This window comes from Eptesicus fuscus, chromosome 5, assembly GCF_027574615.1.
Source record: "Eptesicus fuscus isolate TK198812 chromosome 5, DD_ASM_mEF_20220401, whole genome shotgun sequence".
Lineage (NCBI taxonomy): Eukaryota > Metazoa > Chordata > Mammalia > Chiroptera > Vespertilionidae > Eptesicus > Eptesicus fuscus.
In genome coordinates this window covers 47687982-47714021 of record NC_072477.1, presented here as the reverse complement: position 1 = coordinate 47714021, position 26040 = coordinate 47687982, and the positions used below count along the sequence as shown (strand labels likewise).

The following is a 26040-nucleotide window of genomic DNA, read 5'->3' as shown; positions in this document are numbered from 1 at the left end:
CCCAACTGCCCTCCCCTGCCAGCCTGATCTCGCCCCTAACTGCCTCTGCCTCAGACCCACCACCATGGCTTTGTCCGGAAGGAAGTCAGATGTCTGGAAGATGGCTGGTTACCCGGTCTAATTAGCATATTACCCTTTTATTAGTATAGATAACACTGGCTCAAAGGTCATTTCTAGGAAAATGGCCAACACCGTTCTAAATTGAATTGCACTGTGTTTGGGATGACAGCTTTCCCTCAAATAGATTGATTTCAGTTTTCCTTTTAGATTTTGGATGCTGATGACTTGTCTCCATTAAGCAGCTTACTTTTTTTTTAATCCTCACCCAAGGATGTTTCTTTATTGAGAGAGAGAGAGAGAGAGAGAGAGAGAGAGAGAGAGAGAGAGAGAGAGAGTTACCTCCCATATGCACCCCAACCAGATGTTGAACTCATAACCTAGATATGTGCCCTGATGGGGAATCAAACCCTCAACCTTTTGGTGTACGGAACAACGCTCCAACTAACCGAGCCACCGGGCCAGGGCAGCAGCTTGTACATTTAATTTTAGCTAATGGGTGAGGAGTGAAAATACTCCAAAGGCCAAGGAGATTTTAGGAATCTGAAACCACATAAGAATCAGGCCTCCGTTTTGTGAACTTTGTGCTAAGCTCAGAAGAGGACACTCATCAACTTAAATCTAGAGCAGATGTGGGGGCAGATGTTAACGTGGATCATGACCTTATGAGTTAAGGAGTGGCTGTGAACTGGCGGGTGCAAAGGGATGAAAAGCCCCAGACTGAGCTGCTGGAGACCTGGGTTCTACACGTGGGCCTGCCTGCAACTCTCTTGGTCAAGTCTCCAAACACTCGGATGGTAGGTTTCTCATCTGTAGGAGGAAGGGCAGAGCCAAGATTTCTACTTCCTGGACAGAGGTGAAGTGCTGGGTGGTGAACCAGGTAAACCCGAGACTCTCTTTGGAGCCTTAGTTTTACACAGGGAATTTGGAAGACAAAGGTTATTTTAGTGTGAAAGAAAGGATGCACATATTGAGTAACTGCACATCTTGCACGACATGAATTTAAGCTAGAAGGGAGAACTTCATCAATAAAAGAGGGAAATCTCATCTTGCTGTGAAGGGCTTCCCCGTGCCAGGTAGTCCGTCCCCTCTGTCTGCTGGGAGTACTTGATAAATGATGAGCCGGGAGGTCTCCAGAGCGCCTTTACTTCTAAAACTTCTGCTCGGAGCAGAAAACAGACATCTTTGGTGTAGAATCTTGGATAACTTCACCCTCCCACCACCAGAGCGGACCTCGGGAAGAACGGCCAGTAATAGTAGAGGTGGGCTAGCCTTTAAGAACTCGAGCTCTTCACGTCTTTCTCCCTTCCTTTGGCTTTTATGGGAAAGCTTTTGTCGTCATTCTGGAGTGTGAGTCTGTAACCGAAACAGAAAAGAGGATGAGTCTCCTGCAGCTGTGGGACCCTCAGGGCTTATGCCTGTTACCTAAGAATTTGCCTAATCTAAGAAATGTGCCTGAGGAGGTAGCATGCTGAATAAATTTCCTTGAACTGCCTCACCACCGGAAGGTGACAGGGGGTTGGCCTAGGGGGGTCAGTATTAAAATTTAAACTTCTGCTGTCCCTTCATAGCTGGGACTTACTTAGCTGGGGATATGAAGGTACTTCCTCCAGTCACTTTTTTTTTTTTTTTTGAAATTATTTAGTGTCACAAAGGAGTTGCTTTTTAGATGTTGATATTCCTAACAGCTCTTTAGACGCTAACATCAGGGCTTCCGATGGGACACATCCTCCTGCCTTCTGGTTTCTGGAGGAAAAAAAAAAAAAAAAGGCCAGTGAAGGAACACCTACGAATAAAGTTGTCGCTGAGAAAAGGCTCCTGTAGCCATTTGTCAGCATCACCTTTTGTGAGGCAACACTACTATATGATGTAATAAAGATAATTTATAACATTTCATGAAAGCAGGAATGGGTAGTAGTGGGGGTTTTTCTTTGTCTTTTCTTGGCATGTAATTGAAACAGAGCTTGGGCCAAATGAGAAACATTTGTGTTTGCGGGGAGGTGGGGGGAGGAGGAGGGAGATTCCAGAGGCTTCTTTACTGGGGTCAAATATTTCTTATTTTATTTGGAGCGTGTAAGCAGACTGATCTGGGACGAGCATTAGCAACATTGCCGTGTCTATCTGGTCATAAGCACATGCATTTTCTGACCGTAGGGAATTGTCTAAATTCTAGACCCACATAACACAGGCAATGAATCAGAAGAAAAAGCGTGTGGGTTGATCTGTCTCAAAAGAAATATATGACTTTAGCGGGAGTTTGTAAATTACATTCCTTTAACTATGCTACTTATCCAGGAGCAGTGTCCTTCCTATGGAAAAGCGTGCCTGTGCCTCCCGAGGTCACGGGCTTCTTCAGTCGCTCCCAGGGGAGAGCAGGGTTTGCTGAGGAAGTCTGCTAGTTCGACCCTTGGGACATGGAGTCTTGACAGATGGACTGATGTGCTGGAATACTTGTATTGGTGTGGTGTGCAAAAAAGCTCCAAAAAACAACAAAACAAAAACAAAAATCTATCCTCGTGTTCAGGCAGTTTGTGTGCTTGACTTGATTCCAGAGAGCCACCCTACAAGAACCTTTGAAACACTAAGCATTTCATACGTGTTGGAGCCTCGCTGTTGCCAAGGCTTATGTGGGATGCCACGTAGGCTGCAAAAATAAAGGTGGTGGCATCCTTGGCCCCCAGGAACTCAGTCTGGGGATGGTGAGAGCACACAGAAGCTCCATTCTCTGGTACGAGGTCTCTCGCAGTGAGACAAAGGCTCAGGGCATGTAGGGGAAGGAAAGACTATTTGGTGGGATGATCAGAGGGGTCGGCCAGAGGTGTGATCTGGGTTTGGGGGGGAAGGTAGATTTATATCAGATGAGGAGGTTGGACTTTGCTGGGAGGAATGACTTGGGCACAGACCTCAAAGTGGGTGAGTAGAAGACAGGATGTGGTGCGTGGGGTGGGGAGAATCTCAGACACACTCTTGGGACTGGTCTGTGGTTCGTGGGGTGTGTGTGTCTATGGGAAGAGGCTGAGTCAGGGGAAATCAGGTGCAGGTCTGAGGGTACAGGGCTTCTTATCCCGAAGGAAGAAATTAGAACTGTGTGCAGGGGAGAAGGAAGAAAGGCAGTAGGAAAGGCAGTACTGTAGGGAACACAGAAAGGAAAGACCTAAGAAAGATCCCTGGCATGTGTGCTCAGTGGTTAGAGAGTCGGCTCATGTGCCGAAGGGTCTTGGGTTCAATTCCTGGTCAAAGGCGTGTACCAGGGTTGCAGGTTTGATCCCCAGCCCTGGTGGGGCACACGCAGGAGGCAACCGATTGATGTGTCTCTCTTTCTCTCCCCCCTCCTCTTTGCTCCCTCCCACCTCGTTCCTTCCCCCCTCATTCCCTCCCTCCCTTACACTCTCTAAAAATCAATGGTAAAAATATCCTGGAGTAAGGATTGGAAAAAAAGAAAAAAAGAAAAAAAAGAACGTGAACACCTTTGAGTCTGATTCCTGTCTTTCTGCTGCTGTCAGACTGATTGATGGGGGAAGCCGGGCTGCTCATATGGGCTGGAACTTTGGGAAGACTGTCGAATTTTTTCTCATATCTTTATTCCTGAATGTGAAATCATGGAGTTATGCTGGATTTGGAAGAAGGTCCAATCACACCCTTCCTTTTCCCCAATCTCTTGTTTTCATTACCTGTGAAGTCCTCCATATAGAAGAATCATTGTTCACCTTCTCTCTCTTTCCTTAACTGGAAATTCACTGGGTGATCTGTGAAAGGTCTGGGGGTGCCAGCAGGCAAGGGAAGACCTTGCTCTCAAGGAGCTCCAGGCTGAGACAGATGAGAGAAGAGAGGGCTCTGGGACAGGATGGAAGGTGAGGTGGTGGGGTTTCCCTGCAGAGGGAATGAATAAGGGGTTCTGGCTGGGGTAGTAGCTATATCACCACCGGGCTGTGGAAGGTGATGAAGGTTAGGGTTTACTTAAATATTTCCTACCCTCACAGGTGACTGAAAGTTCCTTTGGAACACTATAGCCTCTAAGTATGACAAATATATACTTATACTGGAGGCCCGGTGCACGAAATTCGTGCACGGGAGTGGTCCCTCAGCCCGACCTGCACTCTCTTGCAGTCTGGGATCCCTCGCTCCTTACCGTCTTCCTGCTTGCTCCTTACTGCTTGGCTTGCTGCTTCTTAGCACTGCTGCCACCCACCCTGTGCTCGCCAGCTGTGAGCCCAGTTTCTGGCTGAGCAGTGCTCCCCCTGTGTTGAGCCTATGCTCCCTGGTGGTCAGTGTGCATCATAGCAACCAGTTGTTCCGGTCATCCCACCATAAAGGTTGCTTAGGCTTTTATTATATAGATAAAGTGCTTTATTTGCCCCTTCAGTTTGCAAAACCAGTTTGGGGCAGAATACAGACTATCTTATTGTGTTGAAGTTATTAATCTGTGTATATCTAGTATTTGCCTATAGAATAAATTAATAATGCCCGGGAAATATTTTTCACTATTTAAAAAATGTATGTAGGGGCTATTGAGATTAACTAAAAACGAATTCATTTAAGAGCTTTTTTGTCTTGGCATCTCCCCTCTCTAAGGATACCAGAAGTACAACTATTGTGTGTATGTGTTGGGGCTGGTGGCCGTGGTGGTGGTGGTGGTGGTGGCGGGGTGTCTGCAAAACTTTTTGACCTTAAAAGGTACCACCTTTTTCCTCTCCCAGCACTTAGCACAGAGCCTGGCACTTCAGTGTATATCGACTAAATGAAGGGGGGCAAATGATCGGGTATAGGAGCAGAGCTACCTACAGAGCTCATTCATGTGTCCCACCATCCCCTTAGGTTGAGTGCCGCACTCCCATTGCACTGCTGTGATAATGGGGAGGAGGCACCATAAGGCCTGGGCTTGGGGCCTTTCCTGCCTGTGTTCTCCCAGGCTCTGAGAACCACTAGGGATTAAAGTTTAGCACATCATAGTGCCCCAGATGCAAGCCTGTTATTGGAGGGACCACTTTCAGCTCCGACCCGGGCCCTTGATTTAAAGTAGGGGTGAGGAACCTTTTTTCTGCCAAGGGCCATTTGGATATTCATAACATAATTCTTGGGCCATATAAAATTATCAACTTAAAAATTAGCCTGCTTGGTCAAAGGTTTAATTAACCCACCCCTAATGCTGTGGCAGGGCCAGACCAAATGATTTCTCGGGCCTTACGGCCCGCGGTCCAGATGTTGCCTACCCTCATGGAAGAACTAGCTTTTGGACAGAGTGACTAATGCCCTTAGCATAAGCCACAGTCTCACTTCTCACAGGGAGTTTCAGCCCCCTCCTGGGCGGAGGAGCCCTGTCTGTGGATTGCCTGGGTTAAACATCAAAACCTACCTCTGGAATCTGTTTCCTGGCTTGGCCATCCTCCCAAGCGGTCCCCTAGGGTGGAAGCAGTGACTGCCTGGAAATGAGCACTCGAATGTGAGAAGGATCCCACTTAGGCGCAGTCTCACTGGGAAAGGGGCATGAGATCATTTTGTTCCCATGTTAGTTTCTGAAGCCCTTTGTCCTTCTGGAATTGGCAGGCTTGCACTTTTCCTGAGTCCTTACTGCTGGTTTCCCTGTAAGCTATTGTTTAGAGTCAATCAAGAAGAATGTTGGGCTTGTATGTGCATGTGTGCACTCCCGTGAAAGTTCATAGACACACTCATGTTCACACATGCACCTAATCACACTGACACACAATCACACACTGACACACAGACTCATTCACGCGCACACAGGAAAGCCATGCCCATCTTGAACTCGGCAGAGATGGCAGTGTCCAGTGGGTGTTTTACTTTGAAGGTGATATTAGGGAGTGGATCTGCATTTTAAATTTGGCTTTTGCTTTTTTTTTGTTTTTAACTGCAGACTTGTGTTAGAATAGAAAAGACCATTAGCAAGAGATAAGGGACTATAATATTTCCTTTTAAAAATATGCTTTTATTAATTTCAGAGAGAGGAAGGAAGAGGGAGGGAGAGATAAAAACATTAATGATGGGAGAGAGAATCATCGATTGCCTCCTGTACACCCCCTACTGGGGATGGAGCCCACAACCTGGGCATGTGCCCTGATCTGGAATCGAACCATGACTTCCTGGTTCATGGGTCGATGTTCAACCACTAAGCCACACTGGCCAGGCTATAATGTTTCCTTTATGTGTCACATTATACATGGGTCCAGCACAGGGTATGGGTGCAGGCTATCCAAAATCAGATTAAAAATGTTTGATGCCATCGTGTCAATGTTTGGCTGTTGCAACTAAAAATAAAAATGACAGCTTTGTCTGCTACTGAGATTACACACAAAAAAAGGGTATTTTCCTTAATAACTGGGCATACTCTTGCTCAAATTATTAGGAAAGAAGAAATACTTTCCTTATTTGGTCAAGATACTATTGGTAAGTAGGTGGCAAGGACTAGGAATTGGGACATACTGGTCGTGTCTCCATGCACGTCACCTGATTTTCTGGCCAGTGGATGACTTGACCAATCACTGAATGAGCAGAACTCTCCCAAGGAAGACACGGATGAGGCACCTGACAGAGAAGATGTAAGAAACCCCAGCCTGGATCCGCCTGAGGAAGGAGATGCCCAGGCGTTCATCTGAACTCTGCAGCAGGGTCTGGGCCGTTGCTCCTTCCTTGGCTGTTTAGGAAGACTCAGTGATTATTGTTCACCGTAACAGAATGTGCCACAGGAAATAGGCTGCAGGGCGTGTATGGGGAGAGACCAATGGGTTCTCGAAACCCAACACCAACTATTCCCACAGTGACGGGAGGCATCAGAGGTCACTGTGGCTTCAGCCCAGAGCACAGGACTGTCCCAGGGCGTGGACTTTTAAAAACGAAGTTTATTTATAGACGGTGCCCCTGGGGCCAGAACTTGTAACTGTTCCCTGTCAGGCCCCACCCCTTGGTCAGCACAGGACTCTACAGAGTTACTGGTGTGTCTTAAATTGGGGCTGAGAACTCGTGGAGGCCCCTGTCACTGACATGCGTCTGTCATATATATATATATGGTATAATTTGAAGAGTTAAAAAGAACATTTGTAAAGCTAACACCCAATTAAGAAATCAACACTACGAATACCTTAGACGCTCCCCCATTCCTTCTGAAATGAAGAGTGTTTCCAACTTTTTGTTTTAACCAGTCCTTGCTGTTCTAATTTTTATTACCTATATATGCATTCCTAAACAGTCCTATATAATAAAAGCGTAATATGCTAAATGTCCCACCGTTCAGTTGATCGTTAGGTCAACCGCTCGACAAGTCGCTATGATTCACACTGACCACAAGGGGGCAGATGCTCCGACTGGTAGATTAGCTTGCTGCTGGGGTCTGGCAGATCAGGACTGGGTGACAGGGCTGGACACGTCCTGGAGCCTTCCCGCAGTCCCTCCCTGGCCGGCCAGCCCCATCGGCCCCCATCACGGGCCAGGCCGAGGGACCCCACCCATGCACGAATTCATGCACCAGGCCTCTAGAATATATATATAGATATATATATATATATATGTTTTGGAAATTGAGTACCAAGTACAAACATAGCTTTGGGAAGCTCCCTGTTGAAACTTATGCAAAGGATCCCAAGAGAAGCACAGGCTCCCCAATAATTGTCAGCCTTGCTAGTCATACTTCACCATCAATGCTTCAAGAAGCCCATGTCCTCACTGCTCCCTGCACTGTGTATCACTTTGTTCATGGGGTTTCCCTGCAGAGTCCCATCTACAAAGGGGTTGTAGAAAGTTCAGAGAATTATAAAAGGGACTCCTTATAACATTCTAATTAAGCAGGGGTCCTTAACTAGAGGCACAGAGAGAAATTACAGGTGGCTCACAAACGCTTTGAAACTGAAGGCATTTCGTTCTTTGGGGTGAGAGGGTCCATCATATTTCCAGGGAAATTTGTGGACCCTCTTCCCGCATAAGGATAAGGAATAATGTGGCCATTGTGGTAGGTTGTGTGTGTTTGTTTTTAAGTGAATCTTGAGGCTGTTGCAGATTTCTTGAAACGTTTGGTCTGCTTGTGTATGAGTCTGTACTCACTTTTTACCTCTGAGCGTGCCTCACTGTTGCAAGGGAAATGAGCAGGAAGTTACCAGGGTGGAATCCTTGATTATGCTGTGGGTGGCCTAGCAGGCTTTGCATTTTCTCTGAAACCTATGTCTCCTTCTCTTGACCCAGAGTAACTAGAATGCTCAAGTGGAGGAAAAAATTGGAATGGTTGTTGTAGTTTCAAAACAGATGACCTCACTGCCTAAATTCCGCTTTATGAAATTCCACTTTATGCAAAAGAAACCCTTTTGCTTTAGAAATATAATGGATCTTAGGGGAAACAGATCCAAATGCCCATTTAGTGAGGGTGGGGACAGATTTGTCAATGCTGCAGCTAACTCCCTGGAAACAAAATACAACTATTGTTACACCAACCTTGTAGTTATTTCCTAAGAGATATGGCAATGTAAATTTATAACAGGGGACATGCACTTCTTCAAAGTGGGCAAGTCATTATGCTTTCTATAAGCTGACTTAATGTGAGGGACTTTCAGCTTTGTTCAGCCATGTAAGGGAATTGTGGGATTCTCTAGCTGAGAGACACCTGAGTTTTATCCTGTCCATCTTCCTGTTACAGGTGAGTTGACCGAGGGGCTGTAAGGTTAGGTGCCATCTGCCCACGGTTGCTTCAATTTGTCAGGCTCAGCTGGACCTAGAACCCCAGCAGAAGAGGCAGCTATTTAATGATTATGGTTTAAATATATAATTAGATGGAGATTACTTTTAAGAAGTCATAATCAGAAGATATTTCCTAGAGAATTCTCATTTGGATCATACATTTCATTTTGACAAAATGACCCTTGACCACTGTCTTAACCCACCCCTCTTTGAAATGTACTATTTCCTGGGGTGCGGGGTCGGGGGCGGTCTGGTTTTCAGGGTCTGGAACCCTAATGTATGCAAAAGGAGCTTTCATTGGTCTGTGTTGTTCTTTATATCTCATAAATTCAGAATTTTTAGGTCTTCAGTTTTTTCTCAAAAGTTTTTAGTTTCTTCTTGTAGTCAAATGTGAACAATTCTGGGGTTTTTGTACTTTTGCTTTTTAAAAATTTTGTTTGTGAAGAAATCCAGGAGTTCCAATTTGGCTGTTGAAAGTCTTTGGGGATTAAGAAGAGGGAACTAGGGGAATGGCTAAGATTTGGAACTGCAGGCTGCCTTGTCTCTTCTCCTCGGTTAAGAGCCAGACAGAATAAGCATAACATTTATTTAGAAACTGAGTTTTATTAAGGAAGGTAATTTACAAGTAAATTTAAGCTTTATGGACTTGGTTCTGGATTCCATTCCTGAACTTGCCATTACTCGCTGCTGATGTTGGACAAGGCCTGTTTTCTTCGGAGTCTTGTTTTTTAACGTCTGTAAAGAGAGGGGTTGGGCCTGATTATCTCCAAGGGCGCTTAGCAGCCCTATGTCTGGTCTCCACGTTGTGGAATTGGCAGAGAGGCTGCTCTGGAGCTGCTGGTAGCAGGATGGCACCTCTCCTGAGATTGGAGGCCGAGGGTTGCCAGCTGTGTCACTGCACGGTGCTCCAGGATCGTTTACCCCACCTTAACATTTCCCTTGTTCACCCTTTTAATAATCCCAACCCCCTCAGTGTCATTCAGTGCTGGGAGAATCTTGGTCACCTGCTGACGTGTTCCCCTGCACTGACACCTATCATTTCTCTTCTTTGCCAGTGTGCTGCTGCAGGGTAACATCTGGACTGGGCTCCTGGACCCTTGGATGCTGGGCTACCCTACCCACAAGTTCCTGGATTGACTTGTTGAAAGCAGTAAGTAATCTCCATGTTTCTAGTTTGCAAGCAACTGTAGACTAGTGGAATCTGAGGCTGGAGGGGTTGTGGCCAGCAGCCACAAAGCCCAATCAGGGCGGCTGATGGATGCCTGCCTCTACAGCCAGCCTCCCTCACACCGAGCTCCCAGAGCCTTGGTGAGGGAGCTGTGACTGCAGACACAGCCTTTCTGTCCCCAGCATCGTGATCGTCATGGAGCCTTCCGAATCTGCCTCCTTGGAGCTTCTTGGTTCCACCGCCAGAGCCAAACATGATTCTCTCTCTTTACTGGCCTATAGGAAAAGTCTCTTTAGGGGGCAAGTGCAGGTGCTATTCCCTCTGCCTGATATCATCTTCTCCAGCATGTTCCTCCTCATTCATCAAGTCTTGTCCTAATGCAACCCCTAATGACAACCCTTTGTAGAGAGGCCTTATCTGATGGCCTTGTTTAAAGACATCTTCCCCCCAACCCCAGGTACTCTCTTACTCAGACGCTTGCTTGCATCTTTCTTTGCCCTTACAACAGGATAGGTCTCTTTAGTCACTTGGTATACCAACCATCCATACATCCAACCATCATCCATCCATCCAGCCAGCCAGCCAGCCAGCCAATGACAATTTGAGCATGATATGCCAGTGGCTAAGGTAGGCACAGTCCGTGCTTTCATGGAATTTCCATGAAGAAAGAAAAAGGCCAAGTAGAAACCTCAACAAATTATCGCAAGTCTATCTGGGTAGACTTTGTTGTAAATGCCCTAAAGCAGTGTCATCTGGAGGTATTGTTAAAATGCAGGTCCTGATTGGCTAGGTCTGGGCGGGGTCTGGGTGTCTGCATTTCTAACCCGCCCCGCGTGATGCCCATGCTGCCAGTTTGTAGATCACACTTGGAGAAGGAAGGTCTAAGCCTCCTGATGCATATGAGACGTGGCCTTGAGTGTGGCTCTTGGTGAACTGCCTGAGCTGTGTATCGGTAAAGCCGCCAAGAGACCCAGCGGGGTTGTGTCTGGCTTCAGCGGCATGAGGCTGCGTGGTCTGGAACATGAGCCTGGCTGGAAAGTATGGGAGCCTGTTACTCGCACCTGTGTCTGTGGGCTTGTACCTCATGTTATTGTAGGCTGTGGTTTTGTCAATGAAATTCTGCCTTAAATAATGTGCTTTTTAGATTTATGAGATGAAATCCTGTGGGGGTCTCTACAGTGTGGCTACTCCATAAGCTAGTGTTTCTGAAAAGACGGAAGGTATTTTCTCTGTTCCTAAGAGCAGGCTGTGTCAGTCGGGCTAAAGCGGCACTGCTGTGGGGTGTGGAGAAGAGAGACCATGCTGGCAGCTGCAAACTGACCACAGAAACCTCAGAGCCGGCAGAGTGAGGAGCCCAGGCACCCCTGCCAAAGAGGTGTCTTGAGTCCGGGCCATTGAACGGGCCTGGGTGGTTCTCCTGAGACACCTGTGTGTGGCTGCAGGCTCGGCCCCGTGGCATTGCTGCAGTCAGACCTTTCAAAAGTCGGTTTCAGTTTTCACAAGGAGCCAACTGGAGTCTCTCCTTGAGTAGTTAATAGTTTTAACAGCCATTTATGGAGTACTTAAAACACACGAGGCACTGGGCAAAGTGCCTGTCACAGGGTTTGGTGCTTTAAACCTCCCCATAGCCCATTAGGCAGGTTGTCACTGTTTTACAGAGGACGAGGCTGAGGTCGGGGGTGAGGTAATTCACCCGGGGTCACACAGCAGGTAGGGTCAGGGTCAGGGGTTCAGCCTGTGGGGGCTGATTATTTCTGTTATTTCCTTCTGTCTCCACCCTCCACCCCCATTTATACCCTGGGGTATGGCCCTTCCCTGTGTGTCAACTCTAAAGTATTGTTTCTACAGCACTTTAGCCCCTTGAGTTAAGGGACCAGCTTGGTCAATGTGGGCAAAGATGAAGAGGGAAGAGAAAAGTGTGTGTTCATGTTGGAGGCCCACTTCTTACCCCAGCTCTGCCGCCTCAGCCAGCCTCCCAGGGGCAGTTCTGCACCGGGACTGTGATTGCTGCCGGCGGGGCCTGGAGCCAGTGCTGCAGCTTGGTCCTCATCGCTGGGAGGCAGGAGGCGAGGGGTCCGGTTCCTTCGGGGTGTTCTGAAAGCCGTTTTCCTCTTTTTTTTTTATGCTGTGATTTTTATTTATTTATTTCAATTCTTTATTGTTTAAAGTGTTACATGTAGTATTACATATGTCTCCTTTTACCCCCATTGACCTCTCCACAGCCACCCCCACCCCTAGAACATGCCCTCACCCCACTAGTGTCTGTGTCCATTGGTGATGCTGTTATGCATGCATGCAAGTCCTTTGGTTGATCTCTTCCCTCTCCCCTGAAAGCCATTTTCTGGCCACTCTGTGGGACTTCTTTATCAAAGACAATCTCCAAATAACCTCTCTGTGCTCAGGGTTATTTCGTCTATTCTGCGACAGATATGCTCTTCTCAGGGTTTTCAGTGAGGCTCCTCGATTTTGGCTTCATGTATATTCTGAGCCACTCTGCACCCAAGACAGAATTAAGTTGAACCCACATAGCTGGGCTTCCATGGCACGGTATGCACTCTGATTCTTACGTTTTTGGGCAACGGCAGTACCATGCTATTCCACTGAATGCAAACTCTGTGTTACTAAATCCATGCCCGCACCTCCACACTGGGATGGAATTAGATCTTAAAAGCAGCTCCTTTTTGCTTCTTTAGGCTTAAGGAGTTATGCTTGCTTTTTCACCCAGAGTCCAAGCTCCAAAGCTAGTGGGAATGGGAAACACCTCCCAGCTCCATGTAGCACTTATGCCTCAGTTTCTCATACAGGCACTAATGACTAGTAGCTTCTCTTTTCTGGGCCCATTTTCTCAACAGTGAAAGGAAGGAGAATACTTGTACTTGGCAGCGAGAGTTGTTTTAGATGTGATGCTTTTAGAAAACCGTGTACTCAGTTTGGCCACTGATTCTTCATTCCACCTGTGTCTGGCTGAATTCCCTCCATCTGAGCCCCCTTTTTTTTTAATTTAATGAATCTTTATTGTTCAGATTATTACAATTGTTTCTCCTTCCCCCCCCCCCCCATAGCTCCCCTCCACCCAGTTCCCACCCCACCCTCTGCCCTTACCTCCCCCACACTGTCCTCATCCATAGGTGTACAATTTTTGTCCAGTCTCTTCCTGCACCCTCCATACCCCTTTCCCCCTGAGAATTATCAGTCCACTCCCTTTCTATGCCCCTGATTCTATTATATTCCCCAGTTTATTCTGTTCCTCATATTTTTAATTCACTTGATTTTTAGGTTCACTTGTTGATAGATATGTATTTGTTGTTCATAATTTTTATCTTTACTTTTTTCTTCTTCATCTTCTTAAAGAATACCTTTCAGCATTTCATATAATACCAGTTTGGTGGTGATGAACTCCTTTTAGCTTTTTCTTATCTGTGAAGCTCTTTATCTGACCTTCAATTCTGAATGATAACTTTGCTGGGTAGAGTAATTTTGGTTGTAGGTTCTTGCTATTCATTACTTTGAATATTTCTTGCCACTCCCGTCTGGCCTGCATAGTTTCTGTTGAGAAATCAGCTGACAATCATATGGGTGTTCCCTTGTAGGTAATTAACTGTTTTTCTCTTGCTGCTTTTAATATTCTCTCTTTGTCTTTTGCTCTTGGCATTTTAATTATGATGTGTCTTGGTGTGGTCCTCTTTGGATTCCTTTTGTTTGGGGTTCTATGCACTTCCTGGACTTGTAAGTCTTTCTTTCACCAGGTGGGGGAAGTTTTTGTTCATTATTTCTTCAAATAGCTTTTCAGTATCTTGCTCTCTCTCTTCTTCTGGCACCCCCATAATTCTGATGTTGGTACGCTTGAAGTTGTCCCAGAGGCTTCTTACGCTATCTTCAACTTTTTGGATTCTTTTTTCTTTTTGCTTTTCCGGTTGAGTGTTTTTTGCTTCTTTGCATTTCAAATCTTTGACTTGATTTTTGTGGTCCTCGAGTCTGCTGTTGGGTCTCTGTATAATTTTTTATTTCAGTCAGTATATGTTTAATTTCTAGTTGGTCTTTTTTCATATCCTTGAGGGTCTGGCTAAATTTATCAGCCTTTTATAGGAAATTCTTGAAAAACCTTATAACCGTGGTTTTGAATTCTATATCCAGTTGTTTGCTTTCCTCCATTTCTTTCGTTTGTGATATGTTTCTTTGTCTCCACATTTTCACTGCTTCCCTGAGTTGGTAGGGTAGCTTTGTGTGCTAGGTGTCCTATATGGCCCAGGGGTTGGCCTCCCCAATTACCTGAGGTGGACACTCTTGGTGCACTCCTTTGTGGACTGTGTGTACAACCTTGTTGTAGTTAAGTCTTGATTGTTGTTGGTATCACTGGGAGGAATTGACCTCCAGGCCGATTGGCTGTGAGTATCAGCTGTGTCTACGCCAGGAGACCTTCTGTGCTGGAGACAGCCTTATGGGACCATACTTGCAAAATTGCAAAAGCCTCTGTGCTCAGCTTGGATGGGGCGGAGTCTCAGGGCTGAGCAGACAGTCTTGGCTTCTTGTCAGCCCTGCCCTTGCGCGTGCACCTCCAGACCTCTGCCTTCCGCGGCTCCCCTGAGTTTCCGCCTGATAGTCCAGATAGTAAGAGCGTGGGTCCCCAGGGGCTTGCCTGGAACTGGGGTTCAGTGCAGTCGGAACTGGGGTTCAGTGCAGTCAGGAGCTTCCAACTCCCTTCCGCTAGGGAAAGCCTGCAGCAACCTCTGCAGTCAACCTCTGCGTGTGCCTCCAGACCCCTGCCCGCTGCGGCTCCCCTGAGTCTCCGTGTGCCTTTCTCTCTACCTGACAGTCCAGACTCCCCCCGTATGAGCCTGGGTCCATGGGGTTTCACCCAGAACTGGGGTTCAGTACAGTCAGAACTGGGGTTCAGTGCAGTCGGGGGCTTCCTTCCCCCTCCTGCCAGAGAAAGCCAGCCAGGCACTCAGCCGCCCTTCCTCTCTGCGCGCGTGTCTCTGTACCTCAGCCCTTTGCAGCTCCTCTGATTCTCCAAGAGCTTTTCTCTTCCCTTCTAGTTGTAGAATTTCCACTCAGCCAGCTTTCCTGTGATTCTGGATGATGTCCGTTCTGTCTTTTAGTTGTAGTTTTGAAATTGTTCTGCGAGGCAGCAGTTTAGGTGCTTACCTATGCCGCCATCTTGGTTTCTCTCCCATCCATCTGAGCTCTTTTCCTGTGTCTGAAGTCAATTTCTCCATATGTAGAAATGAACTCATTGAGGGCAAGGTTTATGTTTCATCCATCCTACATCCCAGGGCCCAGCACTCAGCCTTGAGTTCAAATCTTTGTTAAATGAATGCAACAATGTAATTCCCCAAATATGTAATTTCCCTTCTTCCATTTGCTGACCTAAAGCTAGCTTAGCCTAGCCGGTGTGGCTGAATGGTTGACCATCGACCTATGAACCAGGAGGTCCCAATTTGATTCCTGGTCAGGGCACATATCCAGGTTGTGGGCTCGATCTCCAGTAGGGGGATATGTAGGAGGCTGCCGGTCAATGATTCCCATCATTGATGTTTCTTTCTCTCTCGCTCTCTCTCTCTCTCTCTCTCTCCTTCTCTCCCTCTCTCCCTCTCTCCCTCTCTCTCCCTCTCTGAAATCAATAAAAAAAAATAAAGTAAATCCAGCCTGTTTGAAGAGCAGTGAATTATAGGCACTGCCGGTGGGTCCCTGCACAAACACAGGGTGATAACAGTGGTCAGATTGCTCTCTGCTCATGACAAGTCTTCACAAGCAAGCACACGGCAGGTGCTTCCTAGCCTTTTGTGGACGTCAGAAACCCTCCTCTCTGGGGCCTTCAGTTATCTGCAGTCATGGGAGAAAAAGTACAATCTGTCCTATAACAAGTTTTGTTTGGATTTCTTTAAAATGTCTTTTTACTTTACAAAGTTACAAAAGTAATTTACAACCTGTTGATTTTTTTTTTTTTAAAGAAGGAAATGAAAGGAATGGATTTATAAAAAGGGAAGAAAGCAGTTTCCCTCATAATATTCTTCATGCTGCAACTTCTGCCAAAGTCTCAGCCTCTCGGCCTATATTACATGCCAGGCTTGGGACTGGCTCCTCTCATTGCACCAGACTGTACCTTTTTAAAAACAATCACAATGTAGCACATTTTAGGGTGCCAGGGGACGGAGACACAGTCCTCTTCCCCCTTCAGATGCAGGGCTAAACAGTATTCAGATACGGTCCTGCCGGCCTTGCTTGCTGCTTCTGCCTCACTGCAGAACTCGGTCAATCTCTGTCATTCCAAATGTCTCAACCCCAGAACCAGCACTGCTCACGGGGCAGCTGGGCTGGGGCTGCAGCCCGCAGCCCGCGCTGAGTGCCAGTAAACTGGGATTCTGATTAATTTTATTCCTTGTCTGAAATTGTGTGTCCATGGTGACATCGAATCATAGCTCTTTTCTCATTTGGGACCTGCAGAGGCAGGTTTCTCTTTGTTAAGAAAGAAAAGCCTAAAAAGCATGATTTCTAATTGAAAGAATTTCTAGTCAGCTGGGAATTAGCCAGTTTCTATTTCTTCTCCTCACAGACAGAGCTCTTACCTGGCTCAAGAACAATAAACGATATTAATCCCATTTGCTTTTGCAGAGAAGAAAAAATATTTCCAAGATGGTATCAGAACTCTAAAAATAAAGCCTTCCTGACCCTTTTGTGTGTGAGAAAGCATGTTTATTTTTTTTTAAATAAAATAAAATAGTATAACAATGTTCTGTGAAACATATTTAAAAAAACTAATATCATAGACTTTGATTCCATGCTAATATAAACCTATCCCATGTTGAAAGACTGCATATTATTTGTTTGCATTAATTGTTACATGTGTTTTACACGAAAAGTTACATTATACACGTTTTCATTTTCTTGTTGCTAACTGGGCTTCTTCTCCTCCCTCACCTTACTTTTTCTTTTATTTTTGGTAATAATGCAGTGAGCATATTTATAATACTTATTTGTAGACCATGTGGGAATTTCTGTAGAATTTCAAGGTCCAAAGATACTACCTTTAAAAATCTAGCTTTTTAGGAGATGATATAATTTATATTCCCAACAACTGTGTGGGGACCCTCGCTAGCACAGACTGTTGTTAATCTATACAATTTTTATTACTTTGAAAGCTAAATGTATGTATACAGGCTTCTAAAAAATACGGCCATGCCAGGTCTGGAGTTTACAGGGCTTCAAACAAAGCCTCTAACCAGCAGGGGTTGCCAGGACAACCTTTCTGGTCCTTTGGTTCAGCCTCCGAGACCTCATCACAAAGCTTCCCTGGACTTGGCTGGTTCTCTCCGAGGGCTCCTTGTCTCTGCTTCTCGCCTGCTCTTGTTTGTGCCCAGTGGTGCCGAGTTGTTGATAGATGCTCAGAGGCGGTCGCTACTGTTCAAGCGCATGTGAGAGAGGAGATGTGGGTCAGGCTGGAGGCTGCTCCGTGCTGCCCATGGCAACCTTAGCCTCTCCCGCCAGTTCCCCTCCCTCCATTCTTGCTCAGAGGGAAGCTCTCTGGCACACGTGCTGTGGCCATGCTGGGCAGTCTGTGGCCGGGGTCTCCCAGGCACCCTGAAGTACTCTGTGACACTTGTCAGAAGCACATTTCTCCGAGTCAGAGTCATGGTCCCTCTCTGTCATTTGGCAGGCATCTGTGGCAGGTCTCGCATTTAACAAGAGTGGATGACGACAGGATGATAACAGGCTGATAAAATTCCCTGTGGGGTGAGCTTTGCTGACCTGCCCACCTTGGAACAGGCTTCCTCTGTGTAGCGGCCGGTGCCCTGTCTGTCAGATTTCTGCATCCGAGTGCTTAGAACAGACCTCTATTTGGGGCCAGAACCATTTCTAGTGCAAGTCTTCAGTTGATCTATGCTCTTTCCTTCAAAAGTCATGTTTTCTATCTCTGGATGGATCTCCTGGGCAGCCTACCTGGTGGGCTTCAGTGTTGAGTAGATGCAACAAAATCTGTCAAAAGCAATCACAGCTCTTTCCTCCTGGGTCAGCCTGGGGCTGCCTTGACCTCCGTACCCTGGAACTGCTGAGAGTGAGGGTAGGGGGTACACTCTGAGTGAAAAACCCCACTCATTTCCAGCAAATGTTGATAGAACGAAAAAGCGGAAGCTCCAAAGAGGCCCTCCTCTAAAACAAACCGTCTTGACAACAGCCACAGGGCTTGGCATGGGCCTTCTTAGCGAGACCACATAGTACTTAGGACAGTAGCTGTCTCCCCCAGATGTTTTGTTCAATGGAAATATTTGAACGATGAAAAAAAAAAACTATTCTCAAACGCCCTTCTGAGAGCAGAGGCAATCAGTTAAGTGGCTGCTGCTATGTAGCTGGAGCGCATCCCTGCACCCATGGACTGCATTTGGCAGCGTGTCTTTCGGCCAGCTGCGCGGCTCCCAGGAGACGAAAGGGCAATTGCATGAAGATGTTAGGGAAAGTAATGAGGTGGGAGGAGGGAGGGCGAGACCCTTATGCGGCAGCTGAATTTCCAGGGCAGGGTTTGGGCTTTGCTGCCTTGAGTTCACAATCCAGCTGCTGCTGCTACTTGGACCTGCTATGGTGTGGATGACTCAGAAATCTGGAAGGTGGCCCTGGTGATTTCACTACTAGATCAGAGGCAGCACATAAGCCCTCTGGGGTGGGCGTGGTTGCTGGGGAGAGTTTACTGATGAAGTGCATACGGATTTGGATGCTAGTGTGCTGGGACACTGGGATCTGCTAATTACTTAGTAACTTGGGACAGAGTTTATTTTCATTACTAAAAAAAGATTAGAGTTCTGCTCCAAGTAAGTTCAGTCTGACACAGAGGGCATTGCTTTTGTGATTTACCTTTAGGGATCCCTTGGTCAAAGGACAAGGTTTTTCCAAGGGTGTCCTGGGGGATTCTGGGAGGTCAAGGGGCAAATGCTAGGCTCCACTAACCCCACTTCTCAAAGAGGATGAAAACCCCACTCGTTTCCAAGTGAGGGAAGTAAGGTCTGTGTTTGTTTCTATTGCTATTGTCACAAATGACCACAAACATAGTGACTTAAAATACTACAAATCTATTGTCTTATAATTTTGTAGATTAGAAACCTGATAGGAGTCTCACTGGGTTAGAATCAAGGTGTGGGCAGGGCTGGGTTCTTTCTGGGGGCTCTGGACTATTTTTGTACAGGCCGCCATTCCTCGGCTCATCAAAACTAGATCAGCGCCTTTGCCTAAACTTCCAACGGAGTCTCGGCTGAGCTCAGGGCAGGTGTCCTGTTGGCTTGGAGGTGGAAGAGGAGCACAGTCCGCTGGGTCTATGAGTGGGTCGACCCTGACAATGAGTTCTGTATAGGGAGAGGGGCCGTGCCTCATTCCACAGATGTTACCATGCAAAATGCTTTGCAAATTGAATCTGGGTTTGTGTTGTTTTAAAATAATTTTAGATAATGTTCATCTTACAGAAAAGATGAATTGAAAGAATATGAAGAATTCTCTATAGCCTGACCTAAATTCATCCATTGTTTGTTTTGCCACCTTTGCTTTATCATTCTCCATATTATAGATGCTCCTTCCTGAACCATGTGAACGTTACACACACCATGCCCCTTTCCCTCTAACTCAGTCGTTCTCAACCTTTTTAATGCCGCGACCCTTTAATACAGTTCCTCATGTGTGGTGACCCCCAACCATAAAATTATTTTTGTCGCGACCCACAGATTGAGAACCGCTAGCAGGGTCACCTAAGACCATCGGAAAACACAGATATTTACATTACGATTCATAACAGTAGCAAAATTAGAGTTATGAAGTAGCAACGAAAATAATTTTATGGTTGGGGGTCACCACAACATGAGGAACTGTATTAAAGGGTCGTGGCATTAAAAAGGTTGAGAACCATTGCTCTAACTGCTTCAGCATGTCTTTCCTAGAAACGAGAGCCTTCCTTTCATCACTATAGGTCATTTAGCAAAAACAGGACGTATAGCATCTACCTAATAAAAGAGTAACATGCTAATTGACTGTACCTTCACAACGCCCACCAGCCAATCAGGAGTGAGTATGCAAATTAACCCAACAAAGATGGCAGGTTAATTTGCATACACAGACGCTGAGAGGCTGGGGGCGGGACGCAGGCATTCCGCACTACCCCAGCCGCTCTGGGACTCTGGGCAGCACGGGAAGGCGGAAAAGGTGGCTCCAGCCAGAGTGCAGGCGCTGCCGGCAGCCAGGGAAAGGAAGGCCCATTCTTGTACAAATCTTCGTGCATCGGGCCTCTAGTTGATATATGTTGAATATGCAGTTCATATCCAAATTTTGCCACTTAGCACAATGATGTCCTTTAGAGCAGCTCTTCCCCCTGCAGTTCAATCTCAGGTTTGCCAACTGGATCCAGGTGTCATGTCTCCTTAGTCTCTTTTACTTGGGAACAGTTCCTTAGCTTTTCTTCGTCTTTCATGACATTGACATTTTTGAAGAGTATAAGCCAGTCATTTCATAGCAATTTGGGTTTGTATGGTAATGCCTCACGATTAGATGTATTTTTGTCTGGAATGTTATATAAATGATGATTTGCATCTTTCACTGTACATCACATCTGGAGACGTGTGGCGTCATTTTGTGCCAATCCTTTGGTTGATGTGGTGGTGAACTTGTATAATTTAACCTATCTGTCCTAAAGGAGTTGAGTGTTTAAAGTTGGGCATTTAAAGAAGACGACTTTCTTCTCCTTTACAGTTAATGTCTAGTTTGCAAGTGCCTTTTGTATATTGAGCGATTTTTCTGAAGTGGGTACCCTTGTTCCGGCAAGGTGTGCTCTTGGATATAGGCAGCAGGGCTACCATCCTCAGAGACCACAGGGAGCTCATGGCGAGGAAGGAATCACCCGCGGTTGGAACAGAACATCATCTCTGCTCTTGCGGTCGGAGTAGCAAGCTCCCTCCTGGAGATAGAAGCAAAACTGTCGTGTGAACAGTGGGTGTCCTCTGACTGCCTCGGACTGTCCTGGGTGCCCCTGAATTACCTAGGGGCGGAAGAGACAGACGAGGACCTGGAGACATCTCTTCCTTGCACACATCTGAAAGTTTTGTAAATGCTGAAGACGGTGGTCCAGCTGCTGCCGCGGCATTTCTCTTTTGTGGATCTCTTCTCCTCTGACGTTGACTTGTTGGCCATTTGGTCAGCTCGGGTAATGTTTGTGTGCCGTGCTAGTAAGACCCAGGATGCTGCTCCTGCACCAGCTCTGGGACTTCTTGTAGATGTCTCTCTCAGAATTTAGGAGGCTGTCGTGTGGGAAGGACGTGCTGCTTAGAGCTCTAGAGATTTTCAGTTTAGTTGTGTTCAGTATTATCCTGGATTAAGGCTTCTCAGACCTCTTCCAGTTGAGGAACTGTTTTGTTGGACATTTGACCTTATCCCTAGAGCTGCTGTTCCCACTTGTCATTACAGAAGCAAACAAAATGACCACATGCAATCCACTTTCGGGTGGACAGGGGAAATGGCACTCTCTGAAGATGAATAACACACATGACGTGGTCACAAAAGTGAAATAGTACTCATTATGGACAGTAGTATATCTTGACAGTCCTACCTGGTATGCTTTAAAAAGGTGGGAAACGTATAAAGGAGTCTGACATAGCCCCTGACCTCCAGGATATGGCCTTTCTTTTAAAGGGACCGTTACTATTAAATTGATTTATGGGTTCATTTGTTTCTCAAATATATATATATATATCTTTTGGCTTTGTTCTGGGCAGTTGAAATGCCTGATCCTATTTGTGGGGGTTACCCCTGCATGACTGGGGACATGTTTGTCTGTATCCGCAGAAGGATCGGCAGTGACAGCCGGCCTTGAGCACATCCCAACGACAGCCGGTTGGGAAAATAAGTATGCTTGGGCAAATGTTCCCAGAGCTTGTGCTTGTGCCTGAACTGGAGGAAAAGTTACAGGCAGCCTTAGGAACAGAAGATTTGGAGACACTCCATCTCCCCTAAAAGGATGTTAATAATTTAATTCCTTACCCTGCGCTGTGGTGTTAGCAGAAGCTTTTCGGGGTTGTGTACGGTCTTTGATTTTTAAAGGCACTGATATATGTCACTAGCTCTTCTCCTATGGAATTTTTGCTCAAGGAAGGGGCTTTGGCTCATGCAGCACCTTTTTTGCATTGAGTCCTTTGTGCCTTGTACAGAAATGCTAGGTAAATGTGGCCTGGTGGGGGTCATGGTGGAGAGCAGATGTTGGGGAGGGTGTGGGGAACGAGGCCGAGGTTGATGGAATAGGGCTAAGATGTCCTGGAAATGCAGAGAATACGGTTTAGAGAAGAGCTAGAATAAACTAAAAGTAAAATGACAAAAACGCAGTGGTGCCTCCTTTACTTCGGTGTCTTCTGGGCAGGAGGGATTCAGAATGAGTGAGTTTCCTAAGTTGTTATTGTAGTTTGCCCCAGTTATAGGCGAAACTATTTTCAGTTTTTCTTGAAAAGGTCTGAAGTACATTATGTACTTTGCCACTTTAAGAAGTAGCAGGTGAGTATCATAATTTTACCTCTTCCTTGTGACTCAGAATTCTGGGGTGAAACAGTCACTGCTCTCCGGGCTGTGAGGGGGCCTGGGCTGGGCCTCTGGCACGTTCTCCCTCCCCTGAGCCCCTCCCCTGTGCCCCGGGATCTCCTGTAGCTGTGCTGTGCAGATGGTACCGTGGCTTCAGCAGGACGAAGGTTGCCAGAGGATACCCACCAACCATTCGATAGGTGCTGCTCTCTCAGGGATTGCTCCCTCGATGACTGCAGACATCTGGGCTTAGTCATGGCTACTTACTAGTAGTTTCTCCTTGGAAGCCTCTTCTGGTCGCTCAGGATTGGTGGCTGCTCTGGGCTCAGGTATTAATGTATAGAGGTAGGACTGGATGATGGTACAGAGAGGCCAGTGCCATTGAAAGATTTTTATTACTTTTTTCGAGACTAGGAGCCACGCATAGGAAGCATTAGGTGGTCAGGAGGCAGGAGAAAGCCTTGTCCAGAGCCTGTACTGGGGTCTCCAAGGAGGCAAGGCAGGGCAGAGGAAACACTTCAGCGGGCTTTGGCCTGGAGGTGTGGTCTCCAGGTGCCTGGGGTGGTTTAGGGCAGGGGATAGGAGGGCTTGGTGTGTGAGAGTTAGGTAAGGAGGTACTTGGGGGATGTAGACTCCAGATTGGTTGACTTGTATATGAGAGGTGTGCTCCTTGGCCGAGCCCTTGGTTCTCTCTAAGAACTGGCTCATCCTGGGAGGGGCAGTCTCTCTCCGGGACAGGGTCTGAAAGGCCCCCAAATACCAGAATGTCAAGAATGAAAAGAAAAGAAAAGGGGAGGGGAGGGGAAATAGAGTTAATATAATTGGCTCCGTGATGAATGGATGCCACATAGACAATTCCAGGATCTAAGACAACACAGTGAGCGTGGTGGCCTTGTAACTATGGTTGAGGCTGCTGATTGCCTGAGTGCTTTGGGGTCATTCCCACCCTCAGCTCTAAGTCTGTGGTGCCTGGAGGCGCTATGACAGTGGGAGCCTCTGACTCGTGGTGCGTGGGGTCTTACATCACAGCTGCTTCTGCTAGGAAGAGGTGTCTCCGCCATCAGGGGAGGGTGCTTCCTGTGTTCTTGTTCTTGTTTGCGAGTGTGCTTTAAGGTAGGTAAAGCTCCGGTTCACAAAGGGAAAGGAAGCAAATACCCAGCCACTCAGAGTCGTAGAAGGGGAGACAGTGCTGGTGGGTAATTGGTTTTCCCCTCCCCGTTTCTGGTGTGTTATGTATATAGTTCAATTTACTAACACACAGTCATTTTACGAGCAAGCTAGGTTATTCAGGTGCAACTTAAAACTTTCATTTATTACATAAGTAATACATGCTATTACAGATACTATAGAAAGTTCCAATCCATAAAAAAATAAAAATTGCTCTTATAATCCTGCCATCTGGCAATATTCTCTGCTTTTAAAACGAATGAACTCTTCTATATGTAAGTTCCCTTTATATTTTTTAAAACACTTTTCCCCATAGCTTCAAAATTTTCCCAAATTACAAAATTTATGAATGAAAATGTGCAAACAAAGCTTCGTTTTACATTAATGTATTCCAAATAATTGCCTTCTGTTGTGGTGGAATTCTTGGAATCCCAGAGAACTTTGTAAACTCTTAGGTCTCTAATGACCTTTGGGAGCTGACTCAAGGCGATGCTTTGGGAGGCGTGTGACAGCCCAGGCCCAGGCCCCGCCACCTTCCCTCTGTGTTGCACTGGAGATCGGAGCGCTGGCGTGGCCTTCCTGGTAGGGGCTGAGGATCGGAAGGACTGGGAATCTGGAAATAATGTCTTGAATTTGATTCGTGTGCCCTGCTGCCTGCTTTTTCGAGATGCCAAGTGGGATGTTTGTAGTTCCTAGCTGGAGAGCCAATAATGGGCATAAATCATGAGCTGGGAAGTCTGGTCCCTGAGCAGCTGTTGGCCAGCTGCTGAGCTGGTAACTCAGTGAACAGATTCTCAGATGAAAGTGAACTTTCTGCGAGTCTTAAATTGTATCAGAAACAGCAGAGCCATCCTTTCAGACAGTTGTCACGTGGACCTAGCTTCAGATCCTGCTTGGACTGTCTAATCATGGCTTTGTGCGTACAGACCAGTTATAAGTCTTCTGAGGTTTAATCTCCTAACCTATAAAATGCTGGTAATGTGCACCCACCTGGTAGAATTGTGAGGAGGGCATTAAATAGATAATGCAGACAAAGCACCCAGCACCATGCCCAGCTGATAATAATCATTCACTAATTTACTGTCTCCTCACTATTACGATTTTTGAGTATGGGAGGGTTTGAGCAAGCTACTATCAGGAGTGAATCTGTTCTAAGCTTGCCTTATGAAAAAGTCCCCCAAATCGATACTGCCCCACATAATATGCTGGTCCAACACAGGGCAGGCTACGTCTAATGTAAGTAACACTGAGCCTCCTTGTCGAAGAGAAGGGAGGGTACTGGGGAAGAGGTTGTGTTTAGATCTGTCTAAATTGGGGATGCAGCTCCCCTCTGCCCAGGTGATGCTGGGGTTCCTTTATTCCTAAGGGGACACGTGGCAAGAGGCCAAAAGACAGGAGACTAGCCAGTAGGTGTCCATGCACTGCTGTCTTCAATGCATTTAGCGTCTTCAGTTATCCACAGGGTCCCAAGACCCCTGAGCCGATGTGCTCCCTCGGAGTTCTGATGGGCACAGTTTAGTCCCACCTTGGTCCTGCAGCCTTCCGCTGGGGGCTGACCTGCCCCAGGGCTGGGGTCATGGGTTCTTGGTGGAATGCAATTACAACCTCCACTTAAGGCTGGACCTCAGCTGGCAGGGTCCTGGGGGTTTTAAACAGAAGCACGTGCCTCTCCAGAAGTAGATTAGGGTGTTGTATTCAAGCAGGAGGTTTGTACATGTTAATCCTGAGAGCTGATATCTGATTGAGAAGGACCGTGTGAGCTTACTGAGAGAACAGGCTCTGCTCTGTTAACCGCTATTCCCTTAGGAAGGAACGATCATTATCTGGCAGAGGTTCAGGCCCCACGGGGTATTTTCTGGATGGTTCTCCTCTTTAAAAGGCATGTTTCCACAGATGTGATAAAATTATCAGTAACTTCTAACTGCTCCCAGCTCATCCGCTCCCAGCTGAAAAATAAAATCTCGATCCATATTTCTTGCATATCCCAAGCTTTTGTCCCCTCCTTCCCAGCCTTAGCAGACAAGGATAAATGCATTCTTTAAAAAGGAAGATGACAAAGGATGTTGAAAAGACATTGCCCTGCACCTGTCCGCCCCCGCCCCCTCAAGCCCCGCACTCCATGGTTGTTCGATTCTAATAAGTGGTGAGTAGAGTCTAAGCAGATTCACTCAAAGACAGCGGAACCGGTGATGTCAGCCCTTCCAGCCAGTCAGCTCCTCCTTCAAGCCTGGCTCAGAGGTCCCCTTCCCCAGTCAGCCTCCCGGCTCAGCCCTCCTTCCTCTGTGCTCCCTGAAGGCTGTTCCTGGGTGTTACCCAGAAGAGGCTGTTAAAGGGGAGTCATTGGTGTGGCCTTGGAAGGCCTGGCACAGGGTTCGCCGCCTCCTGGCTGTGCGACTCTGGGCTTGGGAGTCTGAATGTCTTTCACTGTCGTCTCAGTCTCC

The 26040-nt window shown here is 46.7% G+C and overlaps 1 protein-coding gene across 1 annotated transcript in view; it reads left to right on the top strand.

Annotated features, from left to right (window-relative positions):
- Positions 1 to 26040, top strand: part of TLN2 (talin 2) — a 425370-nt gene that overhangs the window by 68824 nt on the left and 330506 nt on the right. Inside the window, exon 2 of the mRNA XM_008139166.3 lies at positions 9789 to 9883. The gene's annotated coding sequence lies outside the window, so the exon portion shown is untranslated. The remainder of the gene's footprint in view (positions 1 to 9788; positions 9884 to 26040) is intronic.